Here is a 26,313-nt window from a genome sequence, read left to right as displayed (position 1 = left end):
TCTACATTTAGGACCAGTTTTTGGTGGTTTAAAACTAGAAGCAAATTGCGCCAGCACTTACTTATTACTTTTATAAATGCATAGCCCTCTTTTAGCTGCAGTTCTGCTCTGCTCCTTATCCCATTACTCCATATCCGTAGCTTTTTCCCACTTCATTTGTATCCTTTTTGCACTTTTTGCATGCTTCTTTTTTTGCATTCTCTTATTTTCACACCAGTCAGCTTTTGGAAAACTGACAGTGAATGAATGAATGAAAGTGTTGTGAATCATACCTAAAAACACCTGGTAAAGGTTTATTTTATGGCATCAAATAAAAATGCTGAAAAATACCTGTCAAATGATATTTTTTTAAAAAAACAAGAAAACCAGAAGCTTGAAATACAGTGAAGTAAAAAAAGAAAATAAAGTGTAAATTTACAAGAAGCTAGACAACAGATTAAAAGCAATTATGCAAAAGTTAAAAAAAAAGAAAAAGATTAAATGACTTTAAAAAATATCCAAGTATTCATTTGATTATCTTTAATCTAATTATAAAAAGGAGCTGCTTAGTTCCCTGCAAAACAAGGAGACCTTAGATGGTTTAAGCAGAAAAAACAAAGGTTAGCGCAGCAAAAATAGTGCTAAATTAAAGCACTTGGAGGCCAAGGGCTTTGAACCTGGGTTTAAGCAGTCATTCCAACCTTGTGAGGCAGGGACTACAGAAGTTTGGGCTCCTGCTAACAGAGCCCTCATTGTTTCACCAGGCAGCTAGAAAAATGCTGCTTTATATCTCCTCACACCACAAGCCCAGCACACATAGCCTAGGAGGAGAACAAGTCCGAGGGTGTGCTATCCATTGAAAAGCCATTTTTCCGCTATAAACTACCCTGTGCTTCAGCCCTGGCTTGCCAGTGGCGCTAACGGGATGTTATGATGGTGCATAATTTATAACTGGAAATTTCTGATTTATGTGGGATTTGGGGCATTTTTGTGCCCGCCCTTCCAACCTTCCCTCCTTCACTCAACCCTGGGCACATCAAGGTGAAACCTTCAAATTGCAGAGCCAAGGTATCCACTGCTCTAGTAGATAAACATTGCACAGTTGAAAGTTCAGTTATTCCACACCTGTTTAATATGTTTATTCAGTAATTAAAGATTAATGCTTATTCCAGACCAGATAAATATATACTGTACACACGCATGCATGCTGCAAGGAACAAAGATTTAACTGTATTGGGCTACTTAAAGGGTACTGAAACACACAATTTTAAAAAGCCTAAGCCATGTCACATTTAGGCTGTGCTATAAATTACATTATATACACTGGTAAAAGATGCTAACACTAGGGCAGTCGGAAGAATTACTGAAGACAATTTAGAGACAGGTCACTATTTATTTTTATGGCTTTTAATTACGGCTGTTTGCAGAGATGGCTATGGTTCATCGCTTTTCTGCAGCAAACTCAGAAGACGTGATGATGTTTGCATGATTTAGACTTGCTGAACCTCTAATAAAATGTATTAGGCTGAAGTGCTCCAAAATGTTTTATTTATATATATGTACATATATAGATAGATAATATGTATATATTTTTATATACATAGCTGCAGAAAAAAATATTCTTCATATGTATATACATAAAAATTATATATATGTACACACATATAAATTAAGTACTCTGTAGTAAGTTTTCCATATGCAAAAATATATATAAAATAAAAAGGCCAGATCCACTGAGATAAGATAATGAGACCTCAGTAGGATGCCTCATCAAAGAAGGTCTTTCACAATGATTGAGGCAGACTGTCTTTTCCTTAACAAATGTCCAATTTGAAAATGTCATATTTGACCAGTTTAAAAAATAGATGTAATATAATGAATCTCACCTATTTTTTTTTTGTAATGCATAAGGGAATGCAGATACTCTACTAGCATCCTGTTACATTTTAAAGGAAGCTTCACACGTACCCTCTCATGAGGCTCTTTTGAAAAAGGTCTGTTTTCCTGTCTCCAAACTCATGGTGTAGTGTACCATGGAGACTGGAAGCAACATCTCTACAGCCATAAAAGACCATGGGAATAGCTGCGTCATGTCTGTCTGCTGAATTCACAATAACGATGCTAATTCTATAATTTCAATTACTCAAGGTAATCAAATACAATTCAGTTAACTCTGCTTCTTATAAAGTTTAGAGATTTATAAACAGAAGCATCCAAATAGTAGAAGAGTTTAATGGTATAATTTGGGATGTTATTGTGCTCAATTAAACCTACAAAGTTGGCAAACTAGTATGCTTGCCATGCTGAAACTAACTAAACCACTGCTAAAGAACACATAACTGAAATACATTTTAGGTGTTTTTATTATTTGTAGCTCCAAATCAGAACAGCAGCTTATGATGTTCTTAAGGTTCAATCAGGAGGTCTTACATGAGACTGAAAGAATATACCTCAGTGGAATTATCAGCCCATTTAATCCATGCTCTGTGCTGTGCTGGATTTGTTTTGCATTGCACTTCCAGCCTCTTTTAAGAAGGAGGGTTCAGCCAGTACCAATTTTTTGAAGCTTTTTCCCAGTGCATGGCTTGACCTTGCTCCCATTTAGTAAAGTTCCATACACCTGAATGGAGAACAAGGCAAGACCTGTACAGCATGAAGAGCAATCCTCAGCATAGGGCTCTTATCCCACTCACCAGCTAGCAGAACAGAAAATTCACATGTAGCAAGGATCTTACAAGTTTGTTTTTTAAATGATTTTTAAAAGCTGCTGATGCTGAAGACACTGATGCAGTTCTTCTCACAGAAATTGTATACATGTTTCTTTGTCTAGCGTTTTCTAGATGGCATGTTAAACAACTCAGAGAGAGGACAATATGTATGAGTGCATGTTCAAATATAACAAGTCTGTTAAAGCATTACTGTAAATTCCCAAACTACCTCCTATGTGCAATGCCACAAATTTCTGACCAGTCATCTTGCCCCCTTCCTCGGAAAAAAAAAAATAAAAAAAATGGAAGAACTGTCCTCAGTTTTAAGAAAATATATGCACTTTGCATAAATGTGAAGTACACGTGCATTTGTAGTAGTGTGTGCACAACTAAGTATAGTAGTTCTTCTCCGAACCATAAAGGTAAATGTAACAATAGATATCATTAAACACAAGCCACAAAATTACAAATTAAAATCCAAACGGCAGAATTATTTCATGTTCCAGACTTCTGAAATGACAAGCTTCCTTCCTTCATGTTCATAATTCAGTGGGCAGAAGTGCAGGCAAACAGAAAGGAATTATAATCACTAAAGTTCTGACCCATTCTTGTTTTTCACAATGCCCCTACGACTGCGCAGAACCTCAGTAACTGGACACAAAGAAAAGGTGTTGCAGATCCAAGTCTCAAATCGAGGTTTTAGTCCACAGAATCACAAGCTTGTTTTGAAGGGACCTCTTGAAAGGTCATCTGGTCCATCACCCTGCTCAAAGCAGAACAACTTCAAAGTTAATCCAATATCTTGGTTTAAGCATGTAAAACTAGAATAATTCAGCTATTCAAATATCATTTTGGTCAAACAGCACTATATATCCTCACAGAAAACAGAACTGTAGAGGATAGTGTATTATGTGTCCACATTGAAACAGAATAGCAAAGCCATTTGCATATTTTAGCAAAAATAAACTTATCTATCTAAATTGTGTTTAGTGTAATTTATTTGTATGGAATTAGTGAGAGGATTTGTTTTGTTTGAGGAGTGGGTTTTTTTGTTTGGGTTGGGTTTTTTTTGTTGTTCTTCTTGGTTTTGGTTGGGATTTTTTGGTTGTTTGTCGTAGTAACAGGACTGTGAAAATAAAGAATGAGTTTCAGTGAGCTTGTCACTAGAGCACATCGTAGTACTCTGTGTGTATAGTAGAGGCAGATGTAAATAGAAAAAGCACATAAAAAATCTCCAAAGTTTTTGACTTTTGGATACACTTGGATGCCAAAGCTGAGCTCTCTTACTGAAAAGTATTTCTAATTTTAATTCTTCAGCCCCAAAGATGTTTTATTTTACTAGCACAACAGATTAAATTTTCAAGTATTTTCTTAAAGGTGAAAACTATACATGTATGTATCTTAAGGTAGGATACGTGACTAGCAACCAGTCACTGCCGACTTTATAAGTCTTGTATAAATACAAAAAATTCAGTTGTAGAACACATAATTCAACACTGGAGCATATTACATATTAATAATTAATTGAATACCATAAAAATGTCTCTACCTATCAAACTACTGAGACTTAATTATAAAGGGAACACTACAAGGCACAGCACAAAAGTACACTGAAATCAGTCCCATGCTAACTTTCCCATTAATGCACTTGGTATTGTTTGCCAAGGCAGAGAGGGTATGAAGGGACTAACCTAGTCCTGTTAAAATAACAAATATGACAGAAAACATTAAAGCAAACAGAGATCTGTGGATTAATAGGTATACTCATCTTCTCCACCCTAGGCAAATGCCTCCTTATCTTGCCTCATCTGCAGTCAGCTACACTGGATTAAGGAGAATCCTGAGGTTTGAACAGAGAAATCACTCTTCACACTAGAGAAGTAATTTGAACAGGCATTTAATTACTGCAGCCATGCAAACTGTAGTGAGGTAAAAGTGCAGTCTTTATTGGGGTGGGGGGAAAAGCCAACTAAACCAAAACCTCCAAACATGTGAATAAGTCAAGCCTATAGCAGCTGGGAGCTGTTTGTGACTTTTTCGTTTCACTCCTTTAGACTTTCTGGCATTTTTATTGCCTGTTATCCCAGTGATAATATGTAAGCACGCAAATAGATTAAATTGAGAAGTGGGAGAAATAGGGGCCACATGGAAAGGAGCAGAATTGTAGTAACTGATAAATATCAGTAACTTTCTAATAACCTAAAAGTTTCTATAAGTTAAGAAGTGAGCAAATAAACTGTTAAGATAATATTCTGATGGAAAGGCTAAGGGGAAGTTTAACATTTGCAAGAGCAAGCATTCAAAAATTGGTTCTTTAAGCTCCCTACCCTGCCCATTTGAAAAAATGAATTTACATTTTGGCTTTTTTTCTTTTCTTGTTTTTGTGCTTTCAGATTTTGCTTTATAACCCCAAGTGCCAGAATCCACCCCTCTTTTATCTTCCAAATGGCAACTGGGATTTTCTTGAAGTCATTTGACTCCAGTGCTGAGGTTTTAAGAAAAACAAAAGAAGCACACACTCTCCAAACTAATGGGAAAAATAAAAAAAAGCTGAAAATGCTAGTGTTTGGTTAAAAATGTCTTTCATTTAGAATCAGATGTTACCATAGATCTCACAAAAGTCTATGAAAGAAGGATGGACCAATTTTCTGTCAAAATTACAGGATTTGGACACATTGCTTTGCCAAGGTGAACCAGCTAGAATATTCACAATGGTTATATTTACTTACGCAGCTAGTGAAATTGTGGAAAATTCTTTCATAAACATAAGCAAGTTTTAAATGCCTGCAAGTGGGCTTTCTGCCAAAATAAAAAAAAAAAAGAAAATAAAATAAAAGCAAAGCCTTAAATAAACCTAGGCCACATGGGAAGAATTTCTGATCTCGCTGATTTCATGGGTCCCAGCCTTTCACTCCTATAGAATGAGTTCATTAACAATGAGCAGAAAGAAAGCTCTTTTCACTATTTTCCTCAATTCAAAATCTGAAACACACCCTCAGTTTCTTCACTGATGGGAAGTATGTCGTCAGGTGTCTCTCATTCAAACACTGCAAGGCCCAATCTAAAAAGAGGAGTAATGCAGTTACTGGAAAGTACTCATTAGGTGTCATCAGTACTCATTAGGTGCCTAGAGCCTTATCTCAAAATAACACTAAGCTCCCAAAGCCCTCAAAAACTAGATAAAAGCCTGAGGTAGCAGAAAGGATCCCACAAAAGACTTTCAGATTAATTCTCCAAGCCCTTGTACATTAAAACAAACAAAACACCTTTCCTAGTTTTCCACGGGAAAGAGAAAAAAGGCACAGTGAAACAGCCAGCAGCTCAGTGGGCTCAGCAGCCTTCTCAGGAATGCCAAAGACAGAGGTGCAAGTCCCTGTGGCATTTGACTGAGACTAGAGGATAGAAGCTCTTTCTTTGTGATACACAGTGACTAGCACAAATGTCAACTCATTAATTAAGTCTGAGGCTGATAAGCATTGGCCTCTTGTATACTGACCACAATTCTTATCCTTGTCAAACCTGATAGGCACAATCCACCAACACCCTTCCCTTTTGATGAAAGAACACATCAGATTAACTTCTCACTCAACTGTTCAGAAAACACCTAGGAGATGGGAGATGCAAGATGATAAAGAACAGTAGGCAAGCCCCTACCTTGGAAAACTTTTGCTAGTTGGCTTTGAGGAAAAGCACGACACACTTAGAAAGAGCCGTGGGAACCACCAGGATGTTCAGCAGATACAGCCAAAGGGGAGTCTTCTCTCACATGAAGCAACTGCAGTGGGCACCGCTGAATTGACATGACCTAAACCAAAGTGATTGCCAAGCTGGGAACCAGTTTAACAGCATGAGCACCTCGAAGTTCAAATAAGAGGAATGCAATAGCAAGGGTCACTGCAGGAACAGGCTTGTAAAGGACTGGTAAGGTTTATTAAACACCACTCATCACTTCGTTTAGCACAATTGTGGGAAAAGAAGATTTTATAGCACAATGATCCAGTCTACATCAGAATTCAAATGTGCAAGACAAGTCCTGTCTCTTGGGAAGAAATCACCCTTTAGCTGTGAGAAAAACCACATTTGCTTCTTTGGCAAAATATTGGGGACTTTCCTCCCATGCAGAAGTCAGACAGGACTGCTACTTAACTGAAGATGCCAAGAACTTATTACTATATATATAATATTCTACCACATTCTTTCTAAAGGCATCTCTAACATTACATGTGTACAACCATCTACAACAGTGCCATACTTCTGTTTATAAATTAAGTAGCCCAGCTCCCAACACGCATTTGTATGGGAATGCATCATCTGAAACACACAACCAGAACTAAGACTGAGGGTCAGAAAAAATATGCCCTACCTATCTAGATAAACTGTAGAGAAAGCAATCAGATTTATTAAAAATCCCACAACAATATTTCAGAAGCTACATATTGTTTGCTGAGAGAATACTCACTTCAGACTTCATCAGAGGATGCAGGATATTTTCAGTAACTAGGAAAGAGTTACCCCTTTTTTCTTTCACAACTATTCCTATATAAATTGAAATAAAGATATTTTACCATAAAATTTTACTCACTTGTTAATTAACTACTCATGAATAAAGTTATAATCTTGTTTTATAAAAAACCTGAAAAAGAAATTAATATAATTTTTATTATACTTCAGGAAGTGAGCTGTGGTTTGTTGGTTTGTTTTTTTTTTTCTTTTTGTAACCTGCTGCCCTGTCAGGTCTTATTATTTTCACAAAGATCTGACAATCGTGGGGTCATATTTGTTGGCTGCTTCTGACAACATTCAAAAGGGGCACTATATATCACTGAAACAGCTCACAAACTGGCTAGTCACATTATTTATTACGAGCCACACATGTGACAAATTATTTAACTCAGTGACTCCTAATAAGTCAAAGAGCAAGCAATTAGCTAACGCAGTATGAGCGCTGTTTGTGGCAATTTATAGATGCTCTCAAGCTGTCACAGCACTTCAAAGTACTATTGGGGGGGGAATCTCTTAATGACTCACTTGAGATGACAAGCAATACACAGCACACATGGCAGCGATGAATTTGGCAGCCGATTCTGTTACTTGAAGCTCCTTCCCTTTTCCCCAACAGCTGTTTACATGTTTGCATTTCTCTCTTGCAAGTTGCTCATGGTGGAAATGCGGGGGGGGGGAGGCACTGTGTTCTTTTGCAACAGAGCACATGCTGTTCAAGGCTGCTCTGTGGGTACATCCCTGGGACTACAAGAAACTCACTGAGCTGTATGACTGTTAACTAGGAGAGAGACCACAGGTAAAATCTATTGGTTGCATTTAATTTCCAGCTCACCCCTGGAATGGACTGAATCTCTTGGAAGTTGGGGTCCTTTTCCAGTTAGGTGGGATTACACTTCGTAATAATTATGCTTTGTAGTAAACCAAACAAGGACATTTTTAGGACATCTGAACTAGGTGACCTCCAGACCTTTCAACCTCAAGCATTCTGTAAAAGCAAAGACTATCACTTTGGATTCACTCAGAAACTGGGAAAGATCCAAGATTTAGAGATCAGATCAGCTTTTCTCAAGCTTAGTGCTTGACTTTCTGTATTAAATTACAGTAACTGGTGACTATCTTGCATTTCCTTCTTTGCACCTCCCTGAAAAAGCATATTCTCTTTCTCCTGAGTCCCCTCTTGTACTTTTAGTGGCACTGAGTTAACGAACTCTCCTGCCTGTAAGTATCTTGGTGAATTATGGACCTATGTGAATCAAAGATTGCATAGGATAAATCTAGTCCGGACGTTCCTGTTCATTTGAACACAGTGACAGTGTATGAGCAGTGCAGGAATTAAAAATAATCTGACAGCATCAGGCTGAAAAACATGGTGATGATTAGCAGATACTGTGTTGGAGAGTGGGATGTTAAGGAGAGATGAAAGAGGGAGCTCAGGAAGGGGGCAGTCAAATTATACTGCAAATTACTTTGCAGTAACTCCAGGCAATAAAACAAAGGTCAAAGAGAAGAGGAGAAAGATAAAACTTGAAGCCACCGTAAAGGTTGTACCTGCAGATATGAGAGCATGACATAGCTGTGCCTGGTGAAAGATAATAGTTATTCAATGAGAATGAACGGGTGACACTGAGAAAAAAACATACCACAGTTGAATGTGACTGTCCTATTTCAGGAGGGAAGGAGAGGATAAAAAAAGCAGATGTCAGACCCACTTTCAAAAGCAGTCACCCCAAGCCATCCAAGTAAAGGCTCCCCCACACTACGAGACATATAGCAGGAGCAATTAAACCTCTCTCTGCCACACGCATTCCTTTTAAAAATGCAAAGAGTCATTGACTGTGTTTCAGCATTCCTCAGCAGCCACAGCTGTATTATAGCAACTCTGTTATTTCAGATAGCTTGAGGGGAAAGTACCTGCACAGAGTGTTAACCTCTGCGTTTAATTGCATGGTGACATCATCCATGAGATTTAACTTGTGTTTTTGACACAACATCAGACTTCCAATGCAAAAGCTTAATTTAATACACCATGAAAAAGTGCTGAAATCCTCTTCAGTATGAAAATCAATATAGTATTTATCAGGGACAATGCAAGTCTAAATATGTAAGGAAATATTTTGTCTACCAGAAGAGTTTTATATTTCCAAATTCCTGAATTTGCATATTGAGATTGCTTTAAAATGTGGGTAATAAAAGTTAGAAATTATTTTAACATATGGAGTTTGAATGATAGGAATATCTTTATGAATAACTAAGCACAAGAGTGTATTTTCCTTCTTTGGGAAGAAAAAGCAACATAGTTAAATCTTTATATATTAATATAAAAATCTTCAAATGATATAGGGGAGGGGAGATGTTTTCGGGTTGGGATTTTTTGGTGGTTTTTTTTTTGGCCAACGTTCACTGCAGTCCTTAACTACCTGACATTTAATCAATCTTCTGGCACCTTGTCCTCTTTTTCTTTCTTTCTTTTTTTTTTTTCCTATGGCATCACTTCATCTTTGTCAAGGTTTGCTTTTCTTCCCATGCATCTATGCCATGCTGCTGAGCTTTTCAGAAGTTACGAAGTAGAACTATCTGAACACTGTGCCAAAGATCATTTTACTACATTAATGTAGTAACTCATCAATCAAATTTCAGATACGCAGGTATTACTTATTTTGTTGTTCTAACTTACAAAAACTGTAATACTCTGAGGGAAAAGTATTTCTAGACAAACCAGGTTTGGGTAGGGGAGGAGGCTCCAGCTTACATTAGGCAGTAGAATAGCTAAGGAGAAAAGAGAAGAAGTAGGAGTGTTTCTTGCAGTGGCTCTTTTAGAACTGGTGGGTTATCAATTCAACTGTTTGACCAAAAGCCACAGCTGGCAGAATATAGATTTCATGTGCTGCAGGACATGAACAGAATTCTGATTTTTGCTGTCACTCTCAGGATCTTTGGTGCTTTCCTTAGACCTCTTCCTCCCAGAGTGATGAGATTGTAGAGGCCTCTCAGCTCTCTTTTCAAAAGAAATAAAACTAAAACAAAAAAAATAAGTCTCTCTACTTTCAAGGGAAAATTTAGAAGCATAACTTGAGTATTCCCCGAAAGCTCCGAAACCCAAAAAGGCAAAAAAAACAACACTTAGTCTTTTTAGGTTAAATAAATCATGAGGTTTTGTTTTAATCTTCTCATTTTGAAGACCCACTTCAACTTCCATTTACTTATTTATTTAAACACAGGGGAAGAATCCATGGTGAATGTAACAAATCATAATATGATGGGTAGCCTCATACACCTCACAGGTACTTTTCATCAGGATAACAATTTCCAGTGAGAGTCACAAAATTTAGTCATATTTTAAAATACCTTCTCTTGAATCATCATGACTTCTTTTTCCCAATATCTGATCTCCTAGTAATCAAGGAAAACAAACAGCCTCATTTTGCAATCCATTTCTAATCTGTGGAGAAAAGGACTAATAGTATAATGGTGTCTATTCAGTAACAGTCAAAATATTATTCAAACACTAAGCACTAAGGCAGAAATCCTTCAGGCTCTCCTGTTTTCTGACAAAGATCTCCAACTTGGCAAATGCATGTAAAGTGTGTTTCTGAAGTGAGCAAAGCTAACCTCTGAACTTTGTCTTTAAGATACTCATACTTTAAAAGCAGAACGTAACAATTATAGAAAAGTGAGCTGAAACCCCCAGGATTTGGCGGAAGGATAGATGGCCATGCCCGGGTAGAAGGGATGATATTCTACACAGATAATCACTCCACTCTTACTTTAGACTTTATATTTTGCCACTTCTATTTTGCAGATATGTGATTGTGTCCCTGGTGATTTATTAGCATCTGTAGGACTCAGTAACCAAGGCTTATCCTCTGAACAATATTTAGTGCTCAGATTAAAACCTGTCGCTAAGTAAGACTGTGGCTGAAGCCTTTTAGCCAAGGTGCAGGGTTCAGGTTTTCAGTGGTGATAGCCCTGGCTGTGGGATTTACAGTTTGAAACTGAAAGCAATGGGAAATATACAAAATTGTGCCTTAAGTTTGGTAGAGTCTTAATCTTCTGAAATGAGCTTTGGACAGACATTATAAGATCACATTTCCCAATTAATACATGAATGAAAACACGTCTACTCCCTGCAATTAAGGTATCCTTTAAGGACTGTAGGCAATGAGCTATTCCTCATGACCCAAGTGCCTGCATCTTCCACCTTTGGAGTGGAGCAAAGAACAAGCCCTACACAATTCACACTATATCTATAGCCTTTCTCCACCCTATCAAAACTAGTCATCCTCATTTGAATGCAATTAGATCTTCATTACTTATATCTAATATCATACTGTTTCTTTTCCTCTGACCAGGAATTTTTTCTTTAAATTTGTTCCTTCCCCCACTCCACCATCTCCTTTATCCCATTTTCCTTTGAGCAAGTTTTAAAAGATGTCCAGTTCTGATCATTAACAGCATCTCACATCTGTTTGTTCCTTCTCAGCTCCATTATTCTGATCAAATTGAGTCTTCATCTTTCAGTAACGCTATGGATATTCTCTGTTCCACACGTTCCTGAAGTGCAATGTCTTTATTTAATGACTACTGATCTTCCCACACTGCTATGTTTCTTAGCTTGCCTGTCTCAAATTACCAGACTGGTATGTTAGCTGGATATTTGTCATAGCAAGATATTACATGCATATAGAAAACACATACCTTGAAGATCAGGGTAAGAAGACACAAAAGGCACCTGAAAAGCATTGTTAAATGATGTTAAAGACAGTATCTGGTCAAATTCATAGCACTATCCTGAGAACCTCAAAATCCTTAGCACCGTCTGAGAAGCAGTTCTCCTGGATTGCTGTGATAGACAGCAATTCAGCAAATTGAAAGGGCAAAATATTAGCCACTCTGCTCAACATAGACAGCATTTAGGCCAAATAAGGTCAGTGGTTAGGCAGCTGGACCACATTTGAATGGGTCAGCTAACTTCTAGCTAGATGCATCACAGAGCCGTGTTCTCTTCTCTCTCCCATCAGATATGGCTACTTCACTACCTTCTTCCAAGTATTTCAGGACAGTCAGCCACAGAAAACATTAGCTTTGCTACCTCAGTGCTGTGCAGAAACCAGTCAGGCTAAATTACAGTAATAAAATGTCAAGTGCCTGCACAGGAGTTTAATTCCTGCATTTATTGGCCCAGATAGCACAGTCTGCATCTCATTTGCAAGGAGAAGTCTTGATGAACACAGCTGTCTGTTATCAGGACACCCCACTAACAAGAAGTCATTGCTGAAGTGAAATGCTGCACAGAGTAACCTGGTAATCAAATGAGTGTTGCAGACATGCTTGCAGAGAACATTGCAAAAAGTTGCTGAAGAAACTTCCCCGGGTTTGTTTTAGCATCCTAGCTAGAACAATGACCGATGAAGTCAAATCACCAACAGACTTAAAAGCCAAACAGAACCCCATATGCAACACTCATGCATTGTTAGGATGTTTTTTTTTTTTTCCTTTCCCTTCAACAGCTCTGGGTAGTAGAGAGACTATTATCTTCATAAGAAATCGTACCAGGTCAAACTGAAATCTGAGGATTCAGATTACACCATATGATCAAGAGCATCTGCTTTCATCTCAGGCACAGCAGGGATGAGGCAACAGTCATCATTTGAGATTTGAAAAATGAATCAGCAGCAAGTGTGGCACAGTGAGCACTCTAGTGGGAACGGAAACAGAACAGAATCAGCAAATATTGTTTTGCTTGTTTGCTTTCCTGCTTGCTTTTTTAATAAAAGAATCTGCAGTGTATCTGTGTGTGTCTGTATGAATGCAAAATTATGTAAAGCAGAATATGTTATATAGAGGTTATTTAGCTCTATCAAATCAACACTATTTAAACCTAGGTTTTTAACACCGAATTTTTTTATATATGGTAAATAGTCCACACAGAACAGTCAATTTCCCTTATAATGCCTGATCAGCTTCAGCTGTCTTTAAAAACCACACAATCGAAAAAAACACAAAACCAACCCTCCATAAAATCGTGGGTTTGACTTCTTCAAACTGCTTCAGGACATAAATGAAACTCTAAAAGAGGGAAAGAAGAAGAAATTTCCTTCATGACGCATTTATTCCACAACTGCCCACTCCAAGTTTCTCATCTTTCTTCGTAGGCATAGTGAGCTGGCAGCCATCAGAGACACTGGACTGAATGTTGGTTGGGTTGGGCTGCTACACCAAATCCTATATTTAAATGTACAAGTATTTGTCTTTTCAGTAGTCTTGGTCAGACCTGCTGTACTCAGCAATGCAAAGAAACTTTTAATTTTCCTCTGTTTTTACAGAATGTGAGCACGTGCATGCAGGTCAGAAGGATTTGTACAACACTTTACAACAGTTTGCGGAGCAGATTAACTAGATTCTTCCCTGCTGAAAGGATTATATAAAGATTAAAACATTCAAAATAGAGAAAAGCATGTAATGTGTGAGGGTAATTTACACTAAACCTATTATTAGGGAGATGAACACATTTAATTAAAAAAAAAAAAAGAGACAGGACAAAACTTGAGCCATGAAACAGCGAGATGATACCCCTTTAAATGAGGACAGCCCTCAAATAAAGCTGTGGTAGAAGTTATTTCTTCACCAAACTGGCATTTTTGCCAACAAGATTCTTGGCAGCTTTCAAGGGTCAACACTAGCACAATTGACCAAATATGGTTGGGAATTTGAAAACATTGAAGATATTAGCATTTATTCCTGAGTCTAACATAACACAGTCCAGTCTTGCCACCAGAGTCTATAACTATTAAGTGATAACTTAAGCACTGGAATGCAAATAATCCATTGGTTCACATTAGAGTTGTTTCCATTTGTTGATATTCTCAGTCCCCTTCAAACGCTGGCAGTACCTTACTTGACTTCTAAGGGGAACAATCTACAGGAAATGTACTAAAAAAAAGTTAAATTATGAGAGCAGAAGTCGGCGGTGGTTTACTTGCAGAGAAGGGAAAAAACGATGATACATTAAACAACACTGTCCAGAGTTACTTGACCTCAAACTGATTGCTGTTAAATTGCTTGAATTGATGTTAGTCATTTACCTACTGGCAGCTACTCAAGATTTATCTTTACAGGCTACAAGGTTTCATCATTTGTCCTTAAACTCCCCACCAAATGTTAACTTTCAAAATACCGGTTTAACTGTGAAGTGTGTGGAAGTTTTGCTGAAATCAATGCAAAATGAATGTAAGTGCAAGATAAAAGATTAAATACTTTAATAATTTGGCCCCATTCCTCTGAGAAGTTAAAAGGATGCTCTGAATATTTAATGGATAAAATAGAATAGCATAATAACTTTTAAAGAGCAGTCTGTGATCTGAAGTCATCTGACCTAGAAATGTCATCATGGGCATCTGTATTGGAAAAATAATAAGGGTTTATAATTTATTAGAATATACTAAACAAAAATTAAATTATGGTGGAGATAAATTTTATGCTACAGAGATAAGTGCAATTACTTCTCATTTGAAGGAGAAACAAGAAAACTCACCCTGGGAAAGATGAAGTCCTCCCACACTTTTAACTACACATTTATCTAGCACATATATCAGTTTAACGTGTCCACACATCCCAGCAAAGAACTGTGACTTTTAGTTTAAACCTGCATTTGAGCAGATACAAGAAACAGGAAAATAAGCAGCAATTCCCCCTCACCATGAACAGTGCCCAAAACATGGATTTCAACAAGCTCTGTAATTGTCATCAGGGTATTTTTTATTTGAAAAAAAAAAACAAAAACAAAACAACAACACACCAAACTAACAACAAAAAACCCAACGAAAGAATGTAAAATATGACAGTGACCTTACTGAAAAACTGTTGTGCTTTCTTAAACACTGTATTTTTATGGAGAGTGAGCAGCTGCAGGAGGACTCAGCACTTTGCTGGACTGTATTCTGAAGATATGCCTGAGGGACCATCAAATGACTCCCCTAATACTCTTTGCAGCTGACTTCTTCCTGTCTTATTAAGGCCAATCAGTGATGAACACAAGGGTAAAATGCAAGTAAAGTGGCAGACACCAAATTCTGAAGAAACAACCTCCATACCAGCCTGAGCTCTCCCTCCCATAATCCAGTCAAGTGAAGCATTAATCAGAGAGATGGCATTACAGTCCAGCCCAGCCCAGCAGAGTGCCTTAGCTGAGCTATGCTTGAAGAGCCCAAAGTTATAAATATCTTCACAGTCTGACGTATTTCCTGAGCCAGTGTTCTCTGCAGAGCCTAACAGGTTGGACAGGCCTCCATACCTAAAGGAGGTACAAGGGCACATTTTCCAGGACCAACATAAAATGTTCTTAGAAATAGGCGAAATTCAATTTTTTCCAGCTATTGCCCTATGCTTGACCCAATTATTTACTATGCCATTCCCCAGAGCATGAAAACCAAAGAAAAACTGAAAATCCTGAAGCCAACAAATAAGTCATCAGACACATCAGCCTCTTTAAATATGTTCCACTGGATTAACTCTGGAAAACCAGAGTCTGCCTGGAAAATGTTTTGGCTATTATTTTTTTTAATTTTATTTAAAAGTAAGGTAAAGAATCAAGCACTTCTGCATTTTCCAATATCTCTGCATTTTCAAAAGCAGCCCGTTACTCTAGGCACCTCAGCTCCTGAATACTCAGCTTCAGATACTGAAGAAGGACTCAATTTCCTGAGTTGAATGATCCTCACATTTTCAACAGGTAGATGGAGTCTGCATACCAAAATGGAAGCATTCAAGATCTAGAGCAATAATCTCGTTTAATAATAAAAGTAAAATTTAGAAGATTATTAGATTTATGTTCTGAATAAAGGAAACTAAGCATATTACTAAACATAGTCCATCTGGCCCTTGAAAAGACCACTGTATATTAACATCCACATTGCCAAGATGCATCCCATTCCAAGTTCAACAAAGGGATTTTCACAACTTCCATGAAAACACAATGACTGGGAAAAAAACCCCAGGACTATTTATGGCCCAAATATTCTATAAAAAAAATTCAGTGAATGGGATGCTCAAGTGTAAAAGGTGTCCTGAAATTACTGCTACCATACTTTCCTGCAAGCAACATTTCAACTCATTTCAGTAGAGTTTCCAAATAAGCTGTGAATGCCAGCAATGACTTGGATTCATCTATATCAGATAGCTCCATCAGATGGCACTATGCAGACAAAACTGTAACTTTTGGTATACAAACATCATTGCAACATGAAGCCTAGATATTTCAAGAGGTATCAAAAAAGATTTCTTAAGAAAAAGTTTTCTGGTGACTTTTCACACTTAATAAATAATGTCCTCACAAAAAGAAAACCAGAGATTGTAAAGCTAGAATTTAAAAAAAAAAAAAAAAAAAAAAATCTAAGCATCCTTAGATTAAGTCAATAGTTTATTGGTTCTAAGAGGAGAAAAATGATTCTATTTTGTTATACACTTGCAGTTTTACTCAATTTACTCAAGAAGTACTTGCTTAAGAGTTAATTACCTGAGTAGTAACTCAACCTTTCTCTTTTTCCTCCTCCTCTCCCCAAATTCCTAGAAATTATTTGAAAAGGACAGCATCACATTCATTAAAAAGCAGAAAATAACATTCCCATGGAAAAGGTAACTCTGCTTGATATCTTAACTGAGAGATTAGATTTGAATGCCTTAATAGTTTACATAAACTTAGTTGTCACAATCTAAACCAGGCTTTAATTTTAATAAACGATTATTTGCATAACATCCCCCTTTCTCTTTGGCATAAAAGCAAGTATATGACTTGGTTTCCCACCAAATATACCAATTGGCTTTGTCACAGTTATCTTCCTAATCTATTTTTAAGAAACTTTGCTTAATGCGTAAGAAATTAAATCAATTGGTCACATTCATTTTGTATACAGACTTTTCAACTGCTTTTCTCATTTCTTTTTGGCTCCAAGTCACTATTCAAAACATTTGTAGAATAACATAACCATATTTCATAGATAAGAAAAAAGGGCATGTGTCTCAGCAGAGAGAGAGAGAAAAAAGTATAGCTCTATTTTAATGCCAATATTTTGACACTTTCTAAGGAAGATAGGAAAAGATATGTGCCCACAGAATTCAACTAATCTTGCATGTCCACTTCTCTTATTTTCCCGTCACATATCACAGCCAGAATAAAATGTTAATTTCCAAGAAAGAAGGCAAATGGGAAAACAGACATGAACCCCACAGGAAATCCAAATTCTCTGTTTCTGTAAGCACACTAAGAGGAAAAAATCTGGAGTTTCACGCGGTTTAAGATGCAGATCTTAAAAAAACCCCAAAGTCTAAGCAATATTCTGTATAGAATTTCTGAAATACTTTTGTGGCCGGCACCTTTTGTCAAAGGCAAGTTAAGGGACCTGTAATAGAAACTCAAGGTATTCAATGGTAAAAACATGAATAATGACATTAACAAAACTAAAAGAGCATTCAGAGGCAACCAAGGCCGTGGCAAAGTATATAAAGCCACAAACTCATGATTCTTAAATAAAACATATAGCTACACCTTTGTTCTAAACTGAGTTTTCAGAAAAAGAGTTAAGAATCTTCTTTTTGCACCTGCATTTTAAAATGAAGAGAGTTTTCAGTTTAACATTATTTTATTTTATCCTTACACTAGCTCTTTCAGAATGTTTTGCAGTGTGCAACTACCTTTCTTTAATTAAAAAGCAAACAATACCCTATGATTTTTTTATTGATGCTATGTTGTTTCTGGATCAAAATATCACTAGTATTTAACAAAGCATTGCACAATGCATCTTCTACTGAGAAAAGTTCATTGGAGATGCCATTTCAGAGGCACCAGAGGTGAAACAGCCTCCTCGTTTCCTTTAGGCATGTGAACAAGAGGAAGAAAAGCTGCTGAGAGAAAGAAACCAAAAACTGAGCTGGCAAGATCCATGACAAGCAGCTGAAAGAGGGACCTTGAGACAACAATGTCGTCATCAGTGTCCAACATTTTTTTCGTTTAAACCAGTTCTCACATTTTTTCTCCATGACGAATAGCTATTTTCAGAGGTCCCCTCCCACTCTCCCCTCAGTCTCTACACAGCAGCCCTATTCCATGTGTCTGCTATTTTCTACTTTTTCACATAATATTTTCTCACCCTATTCTCTTTGCACTCCATCTGACTTCCCATGTCTATTTAAATGTGTTATGATGCTCATGCTGCTCAGTCCGGATACACAAAAGTGTAAATTCTTTCAAGAAAGGATTTGCCATGATCTCCTTCAGGAACTCCTGAAGAACTGGAGCTCTGATCTTGGTCTGGGTCCTAAGAGAATGGGCAATGCATAAAATAAACAACTTATTTCATGATCTGAAATGTTTGCTTAATCAGTAATTGCTTCCCACACAGACATACTTCAGAAACAACTCAGTAGTAGGTAGCTTGCATTGAGAGCTTGTTGAGTGACGAGGAGATCCCTAAAACATCTGGGGACATAATTGGATGATGAGCACTTTTGAAAACCTGTCCTCAGTGCTTTTACCTCCCTGAAAAAGTGCAGACTACCTGTGAATAATTTTAAAGATGTTGATTCCCACAGCTTAGTTGTACAGGTCAGCTTCTCAAAGATGACACTGAAGTTAACAACTAGCATGAGTCAACTGTTCCAAAGTGTCCATTGCCCCAGTGCTTTTGCAGCAGTGTACTGAATGTCCATATAATTGAGATTACATGGAAAAAACTCGGAGATCATCATACTAGACATTTTTTCTAAATTACATTTCTTCGCTGATGGGGACAGTTACCAAAATCCTTTAAACTCATAAAAATAAGCATGCACACAGCACAATAGCCAGAGCCGCTTCTCTCCAAGTGCAATAACCAGAATAACATTGTTTACCCATATAATAGTTCCCTATAAAACTCTAAAGAAATAAACCTACAAAAGTATTTGAGGTTGTCTTACTTTAACATATCATACATTCCTAGGCTAATTTGTTCAAAAGTAAACACAGGGGACAAGTAATTTTATTTTTAATCCTGTTGTAGATTTTTGTCTTTTAGATATAGTCGTTTAACTTCTCATTATCATCTTTTACCATGAATTTCTACACTTGTGGCAGGAAAGCATTTTTTTTCATTTGAGTAAAGAAAAAAAAACCTTAAGCAAGTGCTTACCAGAAGGTAAAGGAATACATCCACTTCATTAGAAGTACTCATCTACTTAATACCATCAGATGGTCAAATTTTTTTAATTCTTGTTTACCTATATACAGACACTGACATGTAATTGTCATGACCCTAAAATTCAGTTTTCCTAGCTGAAACCTTCTAAAATGATGATGACCAAGATTTTACAGGGAACATAAGCTTTAGAAGGCAAAGAAGGACAAAAATGTGCATGTGGTGAAGGTAACGATGCATACAGGCATACATTTGAAGTTATTAGTTAAACTGTCAGTAGCAGGCATCAAGAATTCTCTTTCCCCTCCTCTGGAAATCAAATAACACTTCCTAAATAAAAATATCCAATGGACCAGATTTTCGTTTCAGAGCTGCACTCTAATCCTACCAATATTTGCAAAGTGTTGGGGGGTAAAATTCCACCCCCACACTTAAAAGTATGAAAGTAGCCAAGGATGAAAAACTGCTTTTCTTCCTCTCCCTCCTCATGGTATCTTTATGACTTCCATTAGCCTTAAAAAATATATGCCTCCCCTTACCTTCACTAAGTTGTAAATTAGTTATTTACAAATAATAATATTATAACATTGTGTATATATATATATACACACACACATATATATTAGGATTCTACTACAAGCAACAGAAAATAATCCCATTTTCTTAAATACAAAAGTGGTTCATTGGACAAAGTGTTATGTAGGCAAATAAGTCTCATGCTTTGCTCCCTAATTACTGTGATCTGTATACAGGATCAAAAAATATTTATATAGTCACAGTGTATATGCATACTTTTCTTAGTTGCAAGACCAGACATTAAGTGTTGCCTATTTTGGAATTCTACGTTTGCCAAAGGGCTTTCATTAACATGTCTGTCTCTATAAACTCCAAGACATGCTAAGGTTTTCTATAAAAGTGCAACAATAAATCCATGCTTAATCAACTCTTTGTTGAGCTGCACACACATAGACTCTGTAAAATACAACTCAGATGTAATGGCAGGACCTCTGTTCATAGTTTCAAGTTCAATGGTGTTTAAGACCTGGAAGTGTTACTATTTTTTACCCTGAGCCATGTAAACATGAATATTTGATGCCTTGGACTTCTTTGATTAGACATGCATTCTACCACACAGCTGCAAACAGTTTTTTTTTCCTTCTGCTATTGCTCCCAGATAAAACCAAGTGATTTTGCCTCAATACTAAACTCAATCCTGGCCTCCACTGCCAGTTCACCTCCAGCTGCCTGTACAGAGTTTCACACTAAGCCCCTTGTTTATATCAGTGCTGCAATTAAGCCCAGACCAAGAAGAGAAGTCCCTCAGAGGGTAGCAGAAGTGCAAGGCTAAGAACTGATTTTCAACTCCTGCGATGTAGTCCATACACAGCCTCTCAACCCTAGGAAAAAAAAAAATCCACAGCCAGATCTCATCTCAACCCACCTTTTTTTTGTGTGTAGAGGGTTTTTTTGTTTTGTTTTATTTTGCTTTCAGTGGCCATTCTGGGGGCATTTTTCACAAGCTGAATCCTGTTTCCAAATTGGCCAGTGAAAAGTTTTAGCCATGCTGAAATCGTTTCCAGGGCTAAATTGGGAAACCTGAGGCAGCTGGGCAATCTTACAGCTGGCTGAACTGTGGCTTGCAATAAAAGGCAGTGTGAATAAGGTATATTGAAGCTAAATTGGATTCGCGTGAAGGGCCATTTATTCTGAAGGGGGGCATGGGGGGAGGAATTAATGAACAGAAATTAAATTAGCTCAACCAAGCTTTTAAAAATATACTGAAAAATACCTGATCTGCTTTTAACAAAGCAGGAACTTTGGGCTAGCAGGACCAGCTCAGCACAGTTTTATTTCCCTGCCAAAGGTACAGATGTCAGAGGATGTACACTACTATTCAACCTAATAAGAAGCCAGGTTTACCATGGATAGGGCAGGTTTTATTTCTGTAACCCAAAGTCAGTGCAGGACAAAGTCACTGCTATGTGAAATCCAGTGTAAACCAATATGCAGCCCAAATACAGAGGTCATTGTGGCTGATTAAAATATTTAATTAACTAATCAGCAGATCCCTAGAGAAAAAATAAACATGCCCTTTCATCCTTATTGCCAAAATTCACTGAAATACAAAGAAATCACAGACTATGCTGTTTTGGAAATATTATTGATTAGCCTTATAAATCTTAATATAATAATTAACATGAATAATATTTTAGTCACACTAATCTAATCTAGGACCTCTTGCAATGGAAGAAATGCTATATGACTATATGTAGGGGCTGATTTCAAAACTGGAACACAGCATTTCTTTGGGAGCATTTGGTTTGTTGTTAGTGGGGTTTTGGGGGCTTCTTTTTTGAAGGCGTAGTGGAGGCATTTGTCTGGTTATGTTCTTCCCTCCCCCCATCCCCCATAACAGAATGAAATAGTGAAACTGCATATTCCTGAAAAGCTGAAGCCACTCCACTGACATAGTTAAATCTGCTGTAAAAGCCACTTGGCTTTCACAGTTTCCCTTTGAATTGTAACCCATATTACATCTAACTTTTCTACCTATTACAAGGGCTAGTACTGTTTTTGAAATCCTGCAAATTTGTACATGTGCTTCAGAATGACAGTATTTGTAATTAGCTATAATAATGCCTACTGATGTGACAATTTATATCTTAACTCTGAGTGAACTTGGCTTCATAAGCTTCCCTGAGAGGCACCCAGATTGTGTCCATTTTACATATGTAAAAACCAAGAATGAAGACTGAATTATATCTTGCTTGGACATTTCTTACACCCGATCTACAGCTCTCCCTTTGCTGGCCACAGCATTTTAAAAATAGAGGAAACTCTCCTGAAAAATATGCTCAGGGATCAGATGTTCTCAGTCACATTTGTTGAGGTAAACTCCAGAGAAACCTGTATTTCGTGCCATTTTTTGCCCAAGTATGAGAGCTTTCTAGGGTGGGGTCATGGTTTGCCTGTTTCTCCTCTCTTCTTGCCAAGAGGTGCCACCTTCCTCCTCCTCCTCTCCCCACCCCTCTTTCCAACTGTGAGTCATATTATGATCCCGATGACGAGAGAAATCAGATTTTCCATCACTCCACTGTAATCTTCACCTTGGTATTATTCATCATCCTCCCAGCCCCAGCTCTAGCCACAAGAGAGTCAATTTCTCCAAAGTCAGTCTCAGTAGAGATACCTACAGTATATCTGGAAATAAAAATATAATTTCTGTGTCTGTGTAGTGACATCTTTCCTGGTATGAGTTGCAAATTTGCTGGGGGCATCATGAGCCATATCACCAGCTCAGCAGCGTCCCTGCAAGTTGGTGTCACATCAGATATTAAAATACCTAAAGTAAGGAAAGGATACTCTATAGATATTGCTGCAGGCTGAAATCTGGAATCATAATTTAATCAAATAAATTTGTTCACACTGCGCATGCAAAACAGATTGCAAGTAAGAATGGGCAAAACTTAAAATGTCTTCATTTTATTTTGTTACTCAATGGAAATGTATCATTTGTGCATTAAGTTATTGCTTGACTTTTAACTGTGGGCAGGAAGGAAAAAGAAAGTGGTTTCTTATGGGCTCCACAGACACTTATATTTATTGTATTGATTGGCTCCTATGGTCACTGTTACCTGGCTGTAGGTGGCAACAAATGCTTCTAAACTTACCTTTTCCCGTGCCTCAAATTCAGTTTTGAAGTTTTCATACAAATTTCTTAGAACGACAGAGCATTCCAGACAGGCTTCTGTGTATTTGAGGATCCCCTGTTTTAAAGTCTTCTATAAGTTGTGCTCACTCCACTATGCCTAGGAAGAGGCTAATATATCAGGCAGTTTACTTTGTGTCCTGAAGACTACAAATCCATGTTCAGAGATGAGAAGGATGCAGCTGAGAACAAAGCCTATCACCAGGTCAGCTCTGTGTGATACTCTGGATTTTGTGGCTAATATCCTAAGTGAACCCCTGGTCAGTTTAAAGGCATCACAATGCAAAAAGCCCAAATAGACCCACTACACATTTCTCCCAAATAGATTTTCAGTGTAGATAATGTGTTGTGGTGGCTGTGGGACTGAAAGCTCAGGCAAGCGGTAGTACAAGACTGTATAGATTTGCATTGGGAGCTTGCAATAACCACTGCTGAAGTTTCTCCATGTTTTCATGTTGTGAATTTCAAATTTTCTTTCCCAGACTAAAATCCAAATTTGTCCAAAACTGGAACCACCATATGCAGGCCCATCAGTGTTCCATGGCCCAAAGAACAGTGCAGAAATGCTTGGTCTGGCCTGCCTTTCTGTTTTTTTTGTAAAGGGTGCGCTGCTTTCCAAGACGGAATAGTTGAGCCAGTAGGTTTTATCCAACATGGAACCCATATCTGGTGGCTTATTTATTGGCTGAGCTGACTGCCAGCTCTTCTGTGCCAACGGTAAATTAGTATTTAATTCTAACTATTTTTTATCACTTCATAACAAAAGCCCTAACAAAACAAAGAAATCCAATCACTACACAGGCATATAGAAGGGTCAACTTCCACAGCACTGCAAATTAGACAGAAAAACTGCTGCACAGACCTGAAAACACAGAAAGGAGAGTTTCCTGGCATCACAGAGACCTCTGGGCAGCACCCCTGTTCTCCCCAGCTTCCGGAAGAGACATGGTGCCTTGAGGTAGGGAAGGAGCGAGAAGCAGTCCATATCTGAGACTAGTATCACCTGGATATAGGAAATATGTTCAGAGGCCCCAAGCAACTTGAAAGTGGTGCAGTCTGTAGTCAGCCTGAAAATACCACTACAAACAGAAAGATGCTGTTACCTCTTCCTTATGACACAACTGAGCAAGTTCTGAGCAAAGCCAAGGACCCTGACTGTATATTGAACAATAACTACACATGCTAATGACTTACATGTTGAAAAATTACATTACACATTGCAAACAGAACAAGAACTCAGGCTAAATTCAGTGTCAAACTTTACACTTGGACTCTGACATCACTTGTCAAAAAATGAGCTGGGTATTTCTATTTTATTTTTTTTTTCTAATTTCTGTGTTGGGTTAAAAAATGCAAGAAAATATTCTCTGCTAATGGAAGTACCAAAAGACCTCTAATTATAATGTCATGAACAGGCAACACAGTGTAAAATTTCTGAAACAAATTTAAAAGGCCAAGTTACTAAATCTAAACAAAATTAACCGATCTATTTGTATATTTTTCTAATCCCTACACATTCATTACTTCACTCGTGATAATTTTCATCACTTATTCTCTGTCCTGAACAGAATTTTTAAAAAAAAATAAAATGCATTACAATCAAATGAAATGCACTGACATGTTCCTCTTTTTTCCATCTGATTTATCTTTAAACTGTTGCTAAATTTCTATTAGTAAAAACATTATTACAAGGAAGGGACTCCTCACCACCCACTCAGCTCCCAGAAGCCAAGAGAACAAACCCAAAGATTGTTTTTTCTAATTTTACACTGATACTCTTTGGTCCTAAAAAAAATATTCCAGGTCTAGTGTGCATTTTAAATGGATTTATGAAGAATTAGCTCAAGCAAAGCCAAGGGCTAACCTCAAGCTTATATTAATTTTTTAAAACATGGCATATAGGACAAATAATTCACTAAGTACCTTTTTACTCCCTTCCTAACTTTCACATTTAAAATGCTCCATCTTTTTTTAGGACAGAAATGTTCTAGGATGGTGGAGTAACCTCATCTCTATAGCTTTTAATGCACATCATACTTACTATGGAATTCTGATAATAGAAGTAAGAACAATCAACCAAAAGACCTCAGTCAACTTGATTTGAAGCAGGAACGTGATTTTTTTCCCTTTCTTCCCTCCAGCTAATGATGAATTATTATATTAAAAATATATATTTCAACTTCAAAGAAAAGCTAGGTTGTTATAAAATGCAGGCATTCAGAATTAAGTTTGAAAAGACTTGACCTTTTGCACACAAAAACTAACACCTACATGAATGAAGTACTGTAGTAAGTGATGATATATGATGGATCATTTAAAATGTGTGTATGGAACGATGCACATTTTTTAAGGCAGGGGCAGATGGTGGTTACAGCACATCCAACATTTTCCAATTACTTTGTTTTTTCAAAATATATCCAGCCTATAAAAATACTAGCAGAATCCTTGAACTTTCATAGAAGCAATACTTTTCAAATATAAAAACTTTAAAATATATTTCAGTTCAAATTTATGTTCAAAAAATATCTTCAGACAATCCCCTTTGCCATCTCTTCCACAGTTTAATAGGTTGCAAAGGAAGAGAAAATAATAAGGGGGTAGACTTAGCGTTTTATTCTAACATGTTAACTAGAAATTTAGCCTGGTCATCTTAAATAGGACATAGGAACTAAATACAAGGAGTTGCTCCAGCCTGATCTGATCTGAAGACAGTCCTAGTCAGATGCAGGGTGTTGGTTTTGTCCAAACTCTAATACAAACATAAGTAATTTGAGACTGAAGATAACATGAAATCTACTACCTTCACAAAGAGATTAAAAGTAAAGCGTGGAAAACAAATACAACACTATTAACACTTTTATGTAATGAAATTAATATTTCTTTCAATCTTTATGCAGTTAGGTAAAACTCTAGGATGAGATTTCAACATAATGTACATTGGCCTGACAATGGAGCATAAACATTTTCAAAACAAAAATCAAATAAAAAATATGTTGGAATTGGACCCCAGTGTGAAGTGAAACAAAAGTTCACAAACACAGCTCCCTTCCAAGTCAGGCTGTAAACTAGGAACACATGGAGAGAAGAAAAGGCTGTTTGTATTGTTCCAGGAAACTGGACCAAGGATTATCCCATAATTGCATTAAGCAAATACAGTATAATATCTTACACAGTGAAAAGTTCAGAGACACCATAGGCCAAGTGATCAAGACTGATCACAATACACTGAAGTCCTGGAAGCCATTAA

General features: G+C 37.2%; 1 protein-coding gene across 1 annotated transcript in view; it reads right to left on the bottom strand.

The window, feature by feature from the left end:
• The window catches only part of GMDS (GDP-mannose 4,6-dehydratase), a 418,605-nt gene that overhangs the window by 183,195 nt on the left and 209,097 nt on the right, over positions 1 to 26,313 (bottom strand). The window lies entirely within an intron of this gene.

Source organism: Pipra filicauda, unplaced genomic scaffold (assembly GCF_003945595.2).
Source record: "Pipra filicauda isolate LSUMZ 115617 unplaced genomic scaffold, ASM394559v2 scaffold48_size3843733_pilon, whole genome shotgun sequence".
Lineage (NCBI taxonomy): Eukaryota > Metazoa > Chordata > Aves > Passeriformes > Pipridae > Pipra > Pipra filicauda.
This window is presented reverse-complemented; position numbering and strand designations above follow the sequence as displayed.